The sequence below is a fragment of the Sturnus vulgaris genome, chromosome Z (genome assembly GCF_052056855.1).
Source record: "Sturnus vulgaris isolate bStuVul1 chromosome Z, bStuVul1.hap1, whole genome shotgun sequence".
NCBI lineage: Eukaryota > Metazoa > Chordata > Aves > Passeriformes > Sturnidae > Sturnus > Sturnus vulgaris.
Window position 1 is genome coordinate 38,555,536 of NC_142283.1, and position 14,418 is coordinate 38,569,953.

The window sequence follows — 14,418 nt, forward strand, 5'->3', positions numbered from 1 at the left end:
CAGAACAGTGTAGCTCAGTTCCAGTCCCTTTGGCCAAGGCCCTCTCTCCCTGCGCTCAGTTCCCGGTGCTGTGGGGGCAGGGCAGGTCCCGCGCAGTTGAAGAGGGCTGGGTGATGGCGGCCGCGGCCCAGGGGTGAGAGGGATGGGGAAAGTGACTCCCCCCTCACGGTGTCGGTCGTGGTGCTCAGCAGAGTGTCCGGAGATAGTAGGGTGAGATGGGAGAGCAGCAGAGCGATGTCCAAAGGCAGGGAGCGTGGATCTCAGTGCTGGGATGGCAGGGGGAGATGCCAGAGCAGAGCCCAGGTTGTCTTCCCACTCCACGAGCCAAGCGAGAGCGAGAGCCCCGCTCCAGACCCCCCGTCCCACCTTTCCTTTTCCGGTTCCCCCCCTCCCCCTCCAGCCACCCCCCTACGAGAGAACATTATCTATTGTTTTAAGGTGTAGACACAACTGCTTAGCACAACAGTGGGAGAAATTCCACAGAAAGAAAAGGGAACAATTCAACCTCCCAACACTTGCCTCATTTATACTTGCTCTGAAAACCTCTCTAGATCCATTCCAAGTGGCCTGACTCTACTTTCATCTCTTGTGTATCTCCTCCTTATGCTAGCATAACGATAGGACTTTTTTTCATCCATGAAGGTCCCTTGATCCCTTTGCCTGATTTCTTGTGCATTGGGATGCATTGTTCTTGAACCTTGTATTCTTGTCAAGCTAAAGACAGTGCGTCATCCAGGTTCCTTTGGTGTGCAAGTAAGCTTGTATTGGAATTTGATGGGCCTGAAAATATCAGCAGTTGTGCCTAAGAAGATCCATTTTTAAAAGAGTATTCCAGCCTCTAACTGTATAGTACCACAGTCAACAGGGTATGTTAAAATAAATCTCTGTGTCTGTATGGGAGTTGGAATACCTGACTAGTTCCTGCTTTTCTCTGTTAGAGAGTAGTATAATACTGTGGATGGCTGAGACTTGTGGTTCTCCAATTATCCTGACCTGGCAATATTTGGGAGTGGAGAGTACAAAAGCACAGGACCAACAGATTCAGAAAAAAAGTAGTCAGTGGCACGTGGTAAACTAGGTCAGAAAAAAGGGTCACGTATTTTCTGTGTATGGGTGAGGTGAATGAAATCTGTACAGGAATGTTTACTGTAGCTTTTCTGTTTATCTTCATTTTTCTGAACCATACCACTAGATATGGCAGAAAGGAACTTGAGAAAAAAAGCCATGTTTTTCAGGTACCATTCTTTTTGGTTTTCATTGTAATATGATCACTGAGTCCTTGGTAATAAGATGAGAAAGGTGTTTTTACACTGCCAAGAACACAGCTATTGACCTCTTTAGTGGTTTGCCTTTGCATGGACAGGCCTGTGGCAATCCCTCATCCCAGTATATGGTGTGTGGTAGAAAGGGCAGTGCAAGGTGTATTTCCAAACTGTAGTCTCTTCCATGTCTAGATGAAATTATTTTATTTCCCTCTCTGAGATGCAATAGAGGGAATGATCTATCCTGGGGACTAGAAAGGAAGTTTTCTTTTCAGCAACGCTATGTGGGAAGAATTTTCCAGGCACATCCACAAGTAGGCAGAAGAAATGTGGCGTTCTGGTCTTGGCAATATTGCCACAAGTAGTGGCAATCCAGTCTCTTTAAAAACTAGGTAACAGTGCAAAATGAAGCATCTTCCAAGAACTAGTGAAAGAAAGCTAGGGCTTCAAGTGCCTGGTACTGCAAGGGACTTGTACTGCCCCTGTGTGGGGGCATCATCCATACACAGAGGGAAAGCTTCCCAAGGGTGAGTTCAGAGCCAGCTCTGATAAGGTTCAAGCCTGTGAAAAACCTTTGCCTCAGAGAAATAACTAAAGAATCAGAGCCACATTGAATAAGGCGTAGTGAGTCATTAATGAATGAGTTAAATTCATAAACATTCAACCTAATTAAAGCATAGTCCTTATCTTCTTTAATATGCCTAAAATGCTGTTATTTTCTTGCTGACTATCTGAGAAACTACTTCAAGGACAGCAGTGGAGATGCCAAATGTCATGATGTGCTAAGACACTGCTCTTCCTTACTCTGGTTTTGTATGGAGGGCAGGAAGCTGAGCCTGAAAGGATGAGCATTGTGGTACTAATGAACAGAGGACCAAAATTAGATGCTTACGCAAGTGACAGAAAATAAAAAACCTGAAGCAATGCTGCATTTATCACTTCATAATGCCTCCAATTTAGAGCAGTTTTACATTTCAATCATTTCTACATGTTAGAATTTATTTTTCAAGCTGACAGGACTCAATACACCTTTGATATTTTACAAGGAATAAACAACAAAAAAAGGTTGTCCCTTTAGAAAACCAGATTGTCTCTGGTTATCCCAGGCCCCCAACACCAAAGCCTATGGGCCCAGCTAAAAACCCATTGAGGACGTTCTCACACTTGATCTAAAAGCAGTTTCTTCTTGTTTAATCCTCAAAAGAGGACAATAATTCTACTGGCATTAAGGTTTGGTCCTAATCAGCCCTGAATAAAGCCTTTTCCTAATTACTGTTGTGACAGAGAGCAACCTGACTTGTGGTCAGGGCCTGTTCCTGGACATCTGAAATATTCCACTAGAATTTTGTCCACATTGATCCATGTGTTTTAATGTAGAAAATAAATACATTTAACTAAAAATGAAAGCAAAATCAATACAGAAGACCTCTGGTGATAAATAAAGCAGAGTGGGGTTGCCTGAGCTAGGGTTTTGAGGGAGCATCTCAGTGAGAGCCTGAACAGGCTTATCACTGCCAGCACACCAGGCTGTAGAAAGAGATTGCTGTTGATCAGATGTATTTGGAGCCAAAACTAAACCTATAAACTTCTGCAGTAAAGCAATCTTAATCTTGTGGTTAAAGCAAAACATGGGATCTGAAAAAAAGTCTGTCTGCTGTATCCAGGTCCCAGGCCAAGCCCCAAATGCTGCAGTTCCCCAAGGAAAAAGCCTTCTTTTTTTTCTTCTCATTACCTCTGATTTTGAAATTCAGAAATGCACACATTAAATAGATAAATTGTCTTTTCCTCCTCAGCTGACCTATGGCATTCACTATATAGTGTTTCTTGAGTGCACAAGTTAACCTCATAACACATGCAATTTTTTCAAAATTTGATTTTGCAGCCTCAGAGTAACAGAAAACCCCAATTTGCAAATTCAGCTTTGAAACAGGAGGACTGCTGCAGAGTGTAGCTATTTTTTTTTGACCCAGTTTCAGTTAAATTAAAAGTTTTTGTGTAGACATGATCTAATTGCTTTTCTCTTGTTGTTATGCTACTTCAGAGTAGTTCTGTGGGCAGTCAAGAAGGAAAATCTGTGCTTCACTTCTCACACAGAGGATGAAAAAGAGGAGCTAGGAAAGTCTCGTAAGAAAAAATATTGGTCCTTTGTGTAAAAGAGTAGGAGTTCTTAATTTTCTTTTTAGTTGAACAGATCTCAGTGACATTTTGCTAGAAAAATGAATGCTAGAAAAATGTCATAAAAGAATTTATTCTTTCTATTTACACACGAGCTCACTGGAGTGCATGCACTCACTGGAATGATTCTGAGTCAGAGATTGCCAGACAATGCAGATCACTGCTGAATGCCTTTCCTTCAATCCATGTGTGTTTTCTCCCAAAGTAAGTTGAAGAAGACATGAATAGTAGCAAGAATTTATGCAGTGAGGATCTCTTAAATGGTCAGGATTTTCTTCATAACTGAGACTCTCCTAGAATCAGCAGATCTTTGACAAATTGTATGTACAATGGAAAAGACTTCTTAAAAGTTGCAATGATATTAGCTTTTCTCTTCATTGATACATACTGTGAGACTCTGGAAATAAAACAGGCCTTTGGGTAGCTTGGCTGTGTAGCCTTTTCCCCACTTTGTAGACAGAATTCCGTCAATTTATTCTATTGAAACAGTGATGCAGATCTTAAATATGAGTATCATACTAGAGAGACAAACTGTCACTAAGTCATCTTGTTTTCAGAATGCGTTTGGTTTAAACTCTGGAACTGCTTTCAGGAAAATGGATGATCTGACAAATGACCTGCAGGAAAATTCATTGATTGATGACACCCAGTACATGTACCTATCTTCCCAAGTCTCACGCTGAAGAGATTTGCTTGTTTCACAAACGTACCATTTCAGACTGATTGGATGCCCAAAGAGAGAGCACACATTGTTGTGCTTTCAGGTTTGACTTTGATTGATTAAAGAAGTCAGGAAGAAACTATCAGATGCAGAAGGTATCAGCAAAGTACCCACAGCTTCCAGAAGCCAAACTGCTGAGAAGTCAGATGATCTGGAGGATGGGGGCAGGGAGGCAGAAGGATTCTGTAAAGATGGGGAAATTAAATGGCAGGGGTTTTTAGCTGTGCTTTTCCATTTTGGAGAACCTGGTACATCACCTTTTATCTGAATGCAAGAAATAGTGCTGTGTTCTTTTTCCAAATAGCAGCTACTCAAAAGGCTGTGTAATAACAATATATGAAAGAAAATAGAAAGAGTTAAGCCTATTAGCCAGGTGGAAAAATATTAGCTATATTCTTCTCAGTTCTTTCCAAAAAACCTACGTTATTGTCTTTTGCATAGATTAGAAAAATGTCTACAGCTTTGCTGTTGTACCATTATCTCTGAAATCACTCCAAATATATATCATTTTGCAATATGAGGCTTTGAATGCAGTTAACATATCCAAACAAAATTTTGATTTTTCCTATATCTTATAACTGCTGTTGAAATTTACAGAACTCTTTGGAGTTTAGTAGGGTGCCTTCCACTATGGTCTACTCAAGGGATGTAAAAAAATGATCAGGTATTTGGGATTGTACAAAAGACCACTACATCCTGACAAACATTTTCTTAAATGTTATTTGTTGTAACAGGAAGAAGGATGGTTCTCTGTTGCACACAGGTAAAGCCTTATAAAATAAGGGCCTTGTTCTCTGGTAAAATCATGGCTCAGGCCTGCTACTTAGGCTAAGTAGAAGGGAACTATGGGCGAGTGACTCACTGCAATAGGGGTAGAGAGACGTGAGAGACTGCCCCGTGTCCATATCGTGGTGTATGGTGGCTGGTTGACTTGGGCTTGTTGTGCTTTGAAATTATGTAAACTGATAACCAGCTAACTGCTTCAAAAGGGCTGGTTTTTGCATTAAAGCAGCTCTCCCTCTGCCTGGAGACTCTGTGTCACTTTGCTTCCTACAGTTCTCATTAACTTGGGCACTCCACTACATGGAGGGATACAACCAATACATGTAGAATAGACTGAGGATAACTGAAAAACTGGATGTAGGAACATCCTTCCAGTGTTCCCCTCGCTGAACCCCAGTGAAGTATAACAAGTGGACCATGTTTGCCAGCTGCTGGCCAGACATTTGAGTAGACTCATTGGATGACAAGTGTCTAGAATAAGTAAGTCAGAAGAGTTGCCTAACTGTAACTTGGACAGAATTTTTCCAGTGCACACATACAGATTTGATCGGAAGTAGGGAAAAATTCCTGCCTGTAGTTCATATGCCAGAGGAGCCTCCTTACTGCTATTCCAGCAATAACACTGCTACAACAGCTGCTGAGATACTGCAGTCCTATTTTCACCTTCTGAATGGTCTCAGAAATCCAGCAAATTCAATAAACACATTTTATTTGCACAAATATCCTTTTTTATGTTCAGTCCAGGGAAGTATTTTTGTAGTCGTACTGAGTCTAGCTGGAATTGAGTTAATTTTTTGCATGGTCATCCTCACAGTGGTGGGTTTTTCACTGGTAGCTAGAAGGGAATTGATAATGCACCAGTGCTTTCACAACTGCTGAAAACTGCTGGCACAGCTTAAGTGCTGTCTCTCCAAGATTCTACCCCAATCAGTGGTTTGGGGTTGGGCAAGACCTTGGGAGGGGAAACAACCAGGACAGCTGGCCTAAACTGACAAACGGGTGCTCCATAGCAGATGATGTTGACTTGGTTGTAAAGGCTAAGAAAAGAAGAAGGAAGGAGTGGCATTCATTATATCCAACACTGTCATTCTGAAGCAACCACTACCCATACTGAAGCCCTGCTTTCCAGGAAGTGGCTGGACATTGCATGATGGTGAGAAATAGAGAATAATTTCTTTTCCCATTCCTTGTGCATGTGTAACCTTTTGATTTTGCTTTAGTAAACTGCAATATCTCAACTTACGACTTGTTTTCCATCTTATTTTCTCTGTCCTGTCCAGCTGAGATGGTGGAGTGATAAAGTGGCTTGGTGGGTACCTGAAATCCAGCCAAGGTCAACCCACCACAGTCCTCCACAGCTATTGCAATATTTGATCATAGTCTTTTAAAGATATATCAGCTGTACATGGTTTGTCATTATGCACAACACAGCTCATCTTTAAGTACTTAGCATTAAGGAATTAAAATCTTACCATGAAAAAAAGCAAAAGTGTGTGACATTTAATGCAGTCATATCCAAATCTTATGTACAATAGGTATGCTTCTGGTACTACACAACTGGGGCAGTTGAGTCCTTAGAAGGGTAGCTTACATCCCAAGGAGAGATCTACACACATAAAGTCAAAGAGAGAAAGTTGTACATGAATCTCCCCCTCCAGTTTTATTTAAGACAATTTCAGTTCATGTGCCTTTTTTCTAGGCACTGTATCACTTAATTAAAGCCAAATAGAAAATAGCTCCATTCTTTAACTGTTCTGTGCAACAAACCCAGGCATCCTATAATAGGAGCAATTATTTTCCTGTATTTTCTTTAAAACTTCTTTTTATTCCACAGTGCTTACAGAAAATCAGTTGCATAGCTAACAAGCTGGATCTCAGCTCATCTACAACAGTCTATTTCTGTTGATACCAAATTTAAAAAAGAAGACACAGATGTAAATGACCTGTCTATAGTCCAGTAAGGAGTAAGTGAGAAAGGTTAAATCTGGCTCTAAATTAAGTTCTAACTAAACCTAAGCAAGGCTTTTTTTTTTTTTTTTTTTTTTACAGATTATGCTACAAAGATTATCCCCTTATTTATATGTCTGTGAAATATAAATATCAGGCTAGGACCACAGAGATGCCTGGCCTTATGCTGAGGTGACGGCTTTGGTTTAGGATCTTCTGTTAGTTATAGGACAGCCGCACTCTGAAGAAGCTGTTAGTTTAAACAAAGCCTAAAAAAATAGCCTTGTTATATATCTAAGCCATTTGTTTGCAATTAATAATAAAATTTATGATGGAGTTAGGGTTCAGATAAACAGAATATACTGGTTTTAGATTAAACAGTTTACAGAAATGCCTCTGGACAGAAACTGTATCCTCTATGTGTACCTTCTATGATGATAATGGTTGAAGCATCTTGTGGTAGGAGAGTAAGTCAATAAATGTGAGTAAGCCAATATAAGATATGGATTGGAAAGGACAGCAAAACTACGACTGAAATGTGCAGACATTATTACAGCTAAGTTTAGGTCAAAGTCAAGAGGGGCTGCTGGTAAATCCTGAGATTATGCTTGTGTTCTGCTTCACAAAGGTAAATAATCTAGAATCCAGAGTTTTAGTTCTGCAAAGGTGACTGTGGGGATAAGATTTAGCTGCATCTGAAGATAAGACAATCAGACATTTATCATTTTGAAAGAACTAGACTGTTGATCAAATGCACTGTAGGCTTGGTTCCCAAGAGCTTCCCAGAGTGGGACACAAGTGTTACAAAGCAGCCTACACTGCTAATGTCTGAAAGGTAATGCAGCTTACCCGAGTGTTCTGGCAGAGGTGGAAACCTGCAAACAGGTCTGCAGTACAACAGGCCAAGCAAGATCCTCATTTAGGCCTGAGATTTTATTTTGCATGTGAAACACTAGAAGTACTTTGACAGAAATTTAATCTCAGAGGATTTTTTGTGTTCTCTTGTGTTTCCATGTGTGGATGCTGGCCTCTCCAAGGTAGCTTTAGTTGTTCCTTCAGTATGTTTTACTAAACCTACCCTAGGAATTAAGTTACTAAATGTTAAAGAGAACTTCTTCTCCATTCCAGTAGGTTACTACTACAATACTAAAATTGTAATCTTCATTGTAAATCAAGGATCAAATCAAGCAAAGGCAGAGCTGTGTTTCTGCCCTTATTCAAAGCTACAAAATCTGTATGAAAAATGTCACCTTTGCTTTTTCCTTTCACAAGACTTAAATATAATTTTGTTTCAGTTTCTGGACTAGTTTTCAGGCCTGCCAGTCTGTTGTTCCTGTATAATATTTTGTCTTAGAGTGAAAAATGTATTAGACTATACAATGCCTCCCTGTGGAATTTTTATGCTTCTTCAACATAATATTGCAATGTGTTTTCTAAATTACCTTGAGACTTTGACTCAAAATAGTGGAATGTTTCTATCTGCTTTCCCTAGAACATAAATTTTTATGCTGCAGTATTGTCCTTTATGGAATGACTAAATAAGTGAAAATTTTTTCTAATTTATTGTTGTAGTTTGCTAGCCTAGTGAAGTAATAAATTCAGACTTTTGAGTCAGCTGGAATGTCACACCAGTTACAGAAATATAAATTGCTCAGCACACAGATGAGCGTACTATGAATAGAAGCATAGGATCTCCTATCACTGCAGTGGATTTTGTACATTTCTTTTCTAGCCAAGCGTATAATTTCTCATGGCACCAACTCTCTGAATGTGCTCATGAGGACATTCAGGTGTGTCATTCATCCTAGTCAATATACAAACAAGCAGAACTAACAGCATATGTGCAAGAGAACAGTCACAGATATGCTTCTTGCTGGCAACTAGTAGAAATGAAAGAGCTTTCCCTAGAAAAGGAGTGTTAGATATCTATTGTTGTTCTGTTGCCAGGCACAATATCAAAGTCTGCTTTACTTTCTTTGTTTTTTTTTTAGCAGTTAGAAAAGGAGGGGAAGATGTCTACTTTCCTTGATCTCTCGTAAACAGGGGTGCAGTAAGATACTTAATGCACACTGCTAGATGATAAATCAACAATCAGAGCATTCCTTTGTGTTGAATGAGCAATCTGGTCTTCTGTTTTCCAGTGTTCTTTTCTTAAGCCACTTCACCCTCTGATAAAGATGGAGCAAAATCATTAGTTTATGAAATGTAATAGCAAATTTTAAAGAGAGCTATTAAAATGCTTGTTGGGTGTATGTTTGTTTAGACTCTTTTAAACAGGTAGCGAATCCGAGGATACATGAGTGGATATTTTTTAAGCTGTGAAATTCTTTTTTTTTTTTGCCACTATAAAAATTTTTATCGTCTGGGGAGAAAGTCTTTCTTATTCTGTCAATTTTCTGCAGAACACAGGTAAGGTGATATACATGACTATTGGAATTTTGTACTTTAGAATTACTCTTGAAATTGTCACTGTCTTTACTGAGCTTTATGTTTACAGAGTAAATTCTGCTCGTATATTACTTTAGAATAAATACACATAATGACAATGAATGAAGTAGCGACTTCTTTGGTTGTGTTTTTCTATTTCACTTTACCTGTGATATGTGATTCAGATAGCTGGAAAGTAATAGTTTTGAATTCACCATGGCAATGGCAATAAAGCTCGCTTGTATCTTACTGTCTTTTTACAGGGTTTGCTGCATGATGTAGATGGAAGTTCCAGAAAGAAAACAATTTTTCCACTATGCCAGGCTGTATGTTACTTGGTAATACCTTATTGCAAAATGCAGGTTTGAGATTTGAATCTATTACAGGGATGTTCCTTGATTTATTTCAGAGGCAGTATTTTTCTGTCTTGGAAACAGAGAGTAGGGAAGGACAACAGGAAAAAGGAACATTATCTTTTGTATTCTGTAAAGTTTTGGTGAACTGTAATTGCCTTTCTCTTACAGAAACTTGTTCGTCTTAGAGGTTTTTCTGTTCTTTCAGAGAGCAAGTACATTTGCTTAGAGAGAATAAAAAGTTTAAATAAAGAGTAATAAAGTTTTATAGCTTATTTAGCACTTCAGAATCCAAATATTGTCTCTTCTGTTCCTGAAAATGGATTTTATATGCAGCAGTAATTTTGCTCCAGCTACATTTTCTGGCAAGGCTGATTTGGATGATTAAAAAGGGGGCATTTTACTACATTTTCTACTGTAACATTTTGCCACTTCAGTGTTTCTCAAATAGCTCACATAATTTATTTTACAGTTGAGTTAACATTGACTAGAAATATAAAGTAGTGACATCATGGCTTCCTGCCAGGAAAAAAAAAAGAATATTAATAAAGTAAATGCTGAAATGTAGTAAAAGCAAAAGGGTTGCTGAAATAAATTCAACTACTGCCTGTGTTAAGGAACAAAGGTGCAGTTTATTGTGTGCTTTTGCGGGGTTTGGAGAGAATTTCTTGGTTGTTTGTTTGTCTTTAAATGAATGTTGAATCTCTGAAGACTTGATAAATTTCAAGTCCATTGTTGAAAGTGACAGCAGCTGAATGGCAGGGTAAAACAAGCTATTCCAGTAAGTTTGACATAATTCACCTCTGAGGATTTAAAGCACAAAGAATGAAATACATTATCAAGGTTAGAACTCCACTTAAGGAATTGCCTTAAATTAGCTCTTCTCGTGTTTCAGTTGTTCAAGTATTCTTAACTCCAGAATAAAATGCTAAGATAAGCCTTCTACTGTAAAAAGTCTAAAAAAATTTAACATCTGACCTCTATATGTAGCAGTCACCACTTTATGTACACAAGCTTAAGCCAGATTTCACTGTATCTAGTAAACTATAAGATTGCAGCCTGTCTTGGTCAGGTAAGGAAAAATGGATGTGTAAATTGCCAAATTGATTTCTCTTCTCAAAATAGTTGAGAGGTTTAGTGTGAGTGCTATGTCTTTAACCACAGAAGAACCATAAGAAGACTGCTGTCTTTATAAAATAGAGCTGGACAGATACAAGTAATAAAGAAAGAGCTGAAATTAAAGAACATCATTGACCAGTGCAGAAACTAGTAACAGTGAGCTGCTCTTACAAAGCCTTGTGTAGTGAATACAAATTGCCACCTAAGAGAAAAAAAAAAAGAAACAAAAGAAAAAAAACCAAAAAAACTACAGAGTTCAGTGTAGACTTCAGACTGCATTAGCTCAGACTAAATACTGTGCATCTTTTAAGATGTTTCTACTGCTTCTTTCTTGCATATTCAGCCTTGGGTTGGAAGGGGCTTTAAAGATCACCCAGTTCCAGCTCCTCTTCATGGCAAGGACACCTCTCAGTACACCAAGTTGCCCATGGCCCTCATCCAATCTGGCCTTGAACACTTCCAGTGACGGGGTGTCCACAGATTCTCTGGCAATCTGTTCCAGTGCCTCACCATGCCATGAGGAAAGAATTTCTTCCTAACATCTAATCTAAATCTCTCCTTTTTTAGTTTAAAATGTTTCCCTCAAGCTTAACAGTTTCCATGAAAAATTTCGCTCTTGCTTTTTTCTGTAAGCCCTATTCAGATACAGGTTTGTGCTAAGGTCTCCCATGAGCCTTCATACACCAGGCTGAAGAACCCAAAATGTCTCAGCCTGCCATCACAGCAGGGGGGCTGCAGACCTCCGATTGCCTTTATGGCCTCTTTCGGACACACCCTAGTAGGTGCAAAATTTTCTTGTGCCAAGACCTCAGAGCTTTGTGGAATAGTCCAGAAGGAATCTGTGAGGGCAGACTAGAGGAGGAGAATCACCTCCCAAGACCTACCTGGTCCACACCTTCTTAGATGCAGCCCAGGATACAAGTTTAATGGTTTACATTGTCTTTGGACTGCTTTTAATTAATTTTTCTTAGAAAAGTACTATTTTCTTAGAAGTAGACTATCCAGTCTTGTCTGATAATGACACATTTTCCCTAGTATTCTGAATGATTAATCACCTTGTCTGAAAGAATTTATTTACCTTTTTCCAGTTCTTAAAAAAATAAAAAATTGATTCACTTTTTTCATACCAAGAACAAAGTATAAGTGAGCCTTTAATCAGGCTGTTTGTTCAACTGTTGGAATAGAAAATGTCTTTCTCATAAATTAGTGTTTTACCATGTTATGGAAAATTCTGTATACCTTTTCAAACTAATTCAGTTAATTGTTCATCTAGCTCACTCAAGATTTTATTTTTATCACAAAAATATGCGCGACAAGATATCACTGCCAACACAGTACTTCAGAAGATAAGGTGATCCTCTGCTCAAACTTACCCATATAAACTCCAAGGAATATAAAAGGAAAATCTTGTTTGCTAAAGACAGATTGTTCTATCAGGGACTTAGGAATTATGAATTTTCCTTAATGCAGTTTTGCTGTATTGGCTTTCTGTTGCTGACATGCCAATTCTGTAATCAGTCATATGGATAATATAATTTAATTACATATGCTTGGTATTTCTAAAATTTACACCACTATCTTAATAGACATAACTATTTAAAAGATCAGAGCTTAAGTATCAGCAATTACTAGATGCTGATGATACATGGACATACTGTACAGAATTTTATTACAAGCTGGTACAAATGCTTGTAACAGCCAAATATCCTTGGGTATGGAAAAGAATGGTGAGGGCTATTTCCATTGTCTATCATGTGACAACTCAAAATTCTAGAGCTTAATCAAATTCAACAGAGAAATTAGACAAGTTTAATTAGAAGGTAAGATAGTTGAACTGACTTGCAATTCCTTTGAGTAATTCAATTCAGCATTTTAAGAACTAGTTTACTCTGTGTCCACAGAAAAATCATGGTTGCTGGGGAAATGATGGGACTAAATAACACCACTGTTCTCTTGTGCCTTTGTGGTGGACCTGAATATGCTCCAGATCACTTTCTTTTTAGGTGATGCATGGGCCAGCAATATATTTATGAGGGTCCAAAAAGAAGCAGTAATCTTGCTCCAGAGCTGCAGAACCTGCATGTGTTTTTCTTACTCAATTTTGATGCTTAAATAAATTCTGTAGGTTGCTTACTTAAAGATTTGCATATAGCAAATTAATGATGTGTATTTGCTACGGAACTAAAAGAGGAAATTAGCGGCACTGGAGGCACCTTGCTTTTATAACTACATCGCTGTTTGTCTTGTTTGAGTAAAGCTGGTAGATGTGTTCCAGTTGTGGAACACCTTACTTTCTGTGTAGAGTGACAGACTTTAAGGAGTTTTGCTCCCTTTACAGCTCTGAGTGAAGCTCAGCTGCCAGTCTTGTGGGGACAGACATTGACATTAGCTATGCATTTCTGAAACTTGGTATTACCAGTTATTTCCTTCCAACTAGCATTTTTAAGTCACCACATCACTTAAGATATATGCATACATATATGCATATACTGCTTGCTATGCTACAGCACAGCGCTGTAGCATAACAGAATTACTCTGTCTGGGCAGGTTTATTCGCCTGATCTATCCAGGAGCCCGAGCCTGGTGGTCTCATCAGACTTCTAGTCTGTAAGCTTTATGGCCATAGCTGTAGTACTCATTTTCATGTGACACTTCTACAGCAGGGAAGAGATTGCGGATTTTATACATTCCCAAACTTAAAATTTCATCAATTTCATTTATTTCTTTCTATAGCAAAAAGAATAAGAGCAGAAGCAAGGCTTCCAGATGTATTAAATAATCTTGTGCAAGGGATTTTTTTTTTTAATGCCAGCATTCTTAATGTGTGCAAGGTCAACATGTAAATTGTGGGTAGAAAACTTAAATGGCTGGTTGCTGCTATACAACCATCTAACATCTATTCTCTAGACACACAAAGAACTACAGAGATAACAGTGCTAGTGCTCAGCCTGTTATGTATATAACCGTATTGCTTTAAAAGACATGTAGCTCAGTGATTAAGGAGCTCAGTGATTTTGTCCTATATTTAACTCTTTACCTACTATTTTGTGCATCAGGGCCGTGTAAGGACGTAAAGAGCACAGCTGCTTCTCTCGAAGGCCACAGAAGAACTTTGCCATGAGATAAGCACAGTAGGGAGTGACAGGATGGTGCTATCTCCAGGCCTGGTCGAGGTTGGATCCGGTTAGTACCTCCTGGGTAATTCATGTGGACAAAAATTTCCACTTCGGTGAGATGTGTAAAGAAGCAGCTGCTCACACACAGACATACCATTGGTCAAACAAAGATCACCCCAACTTATGGGACAGATGCCCTTTGTGACCATCTGTGACCACCAAAGCTCCCCTCTCCCTCGCCCCTCCCCCAGATATGCTTCTATGGATACCTGGAACTTGGACGCTAAAGTAAGACACCACACCTTGAACTTGAGATAAGATAAAGGTGGTACTATTGTCCAGGTGTTATCTCAGACTTAGGGGGAGATTAACAAAGCTTGGGGGGAAGAATGGATTACTGATAACAGACACAAAGGAATGCAGAATTCACACACCACAAGGAAAGCCGACTCAGCAACTGTGCTGAAATCAGCTCCAAACGGGTAAAGATAATTCTATCAAGGGGAGATCATGAC

General features: G+C 39.0%; 1 long non-coding RNA gene across 2 annotated transcripts; it reads left to right on the forward strand.

Annotated features, from left to right (window-relative positions):
• The first annotated feature begins 5,982 nt into the window (after positions 1 to 5,982).
• On the forward strand, positions 5,983 to 9,964 carry LOC148219809 (uncharacterized). Of its 2 annotated transcripts, none has more exons than XR_015799485.1 (2): positions 5,983 to 6,094; positions 9,579 to 9,964. It is a non-coding gene; the product is annotated as an uncharacterized LOC148219809 (long non-coding RNA). The 2 variants fall into 2 exon arrangements; XR_015799484.1 differs by lacking the exon at positions 5,983 to 6,094 and adding an exon at positions 8,947 to 9,297.
• Positions 9,965 to 14,418: the final 4,454 nt, after the last annotated feature.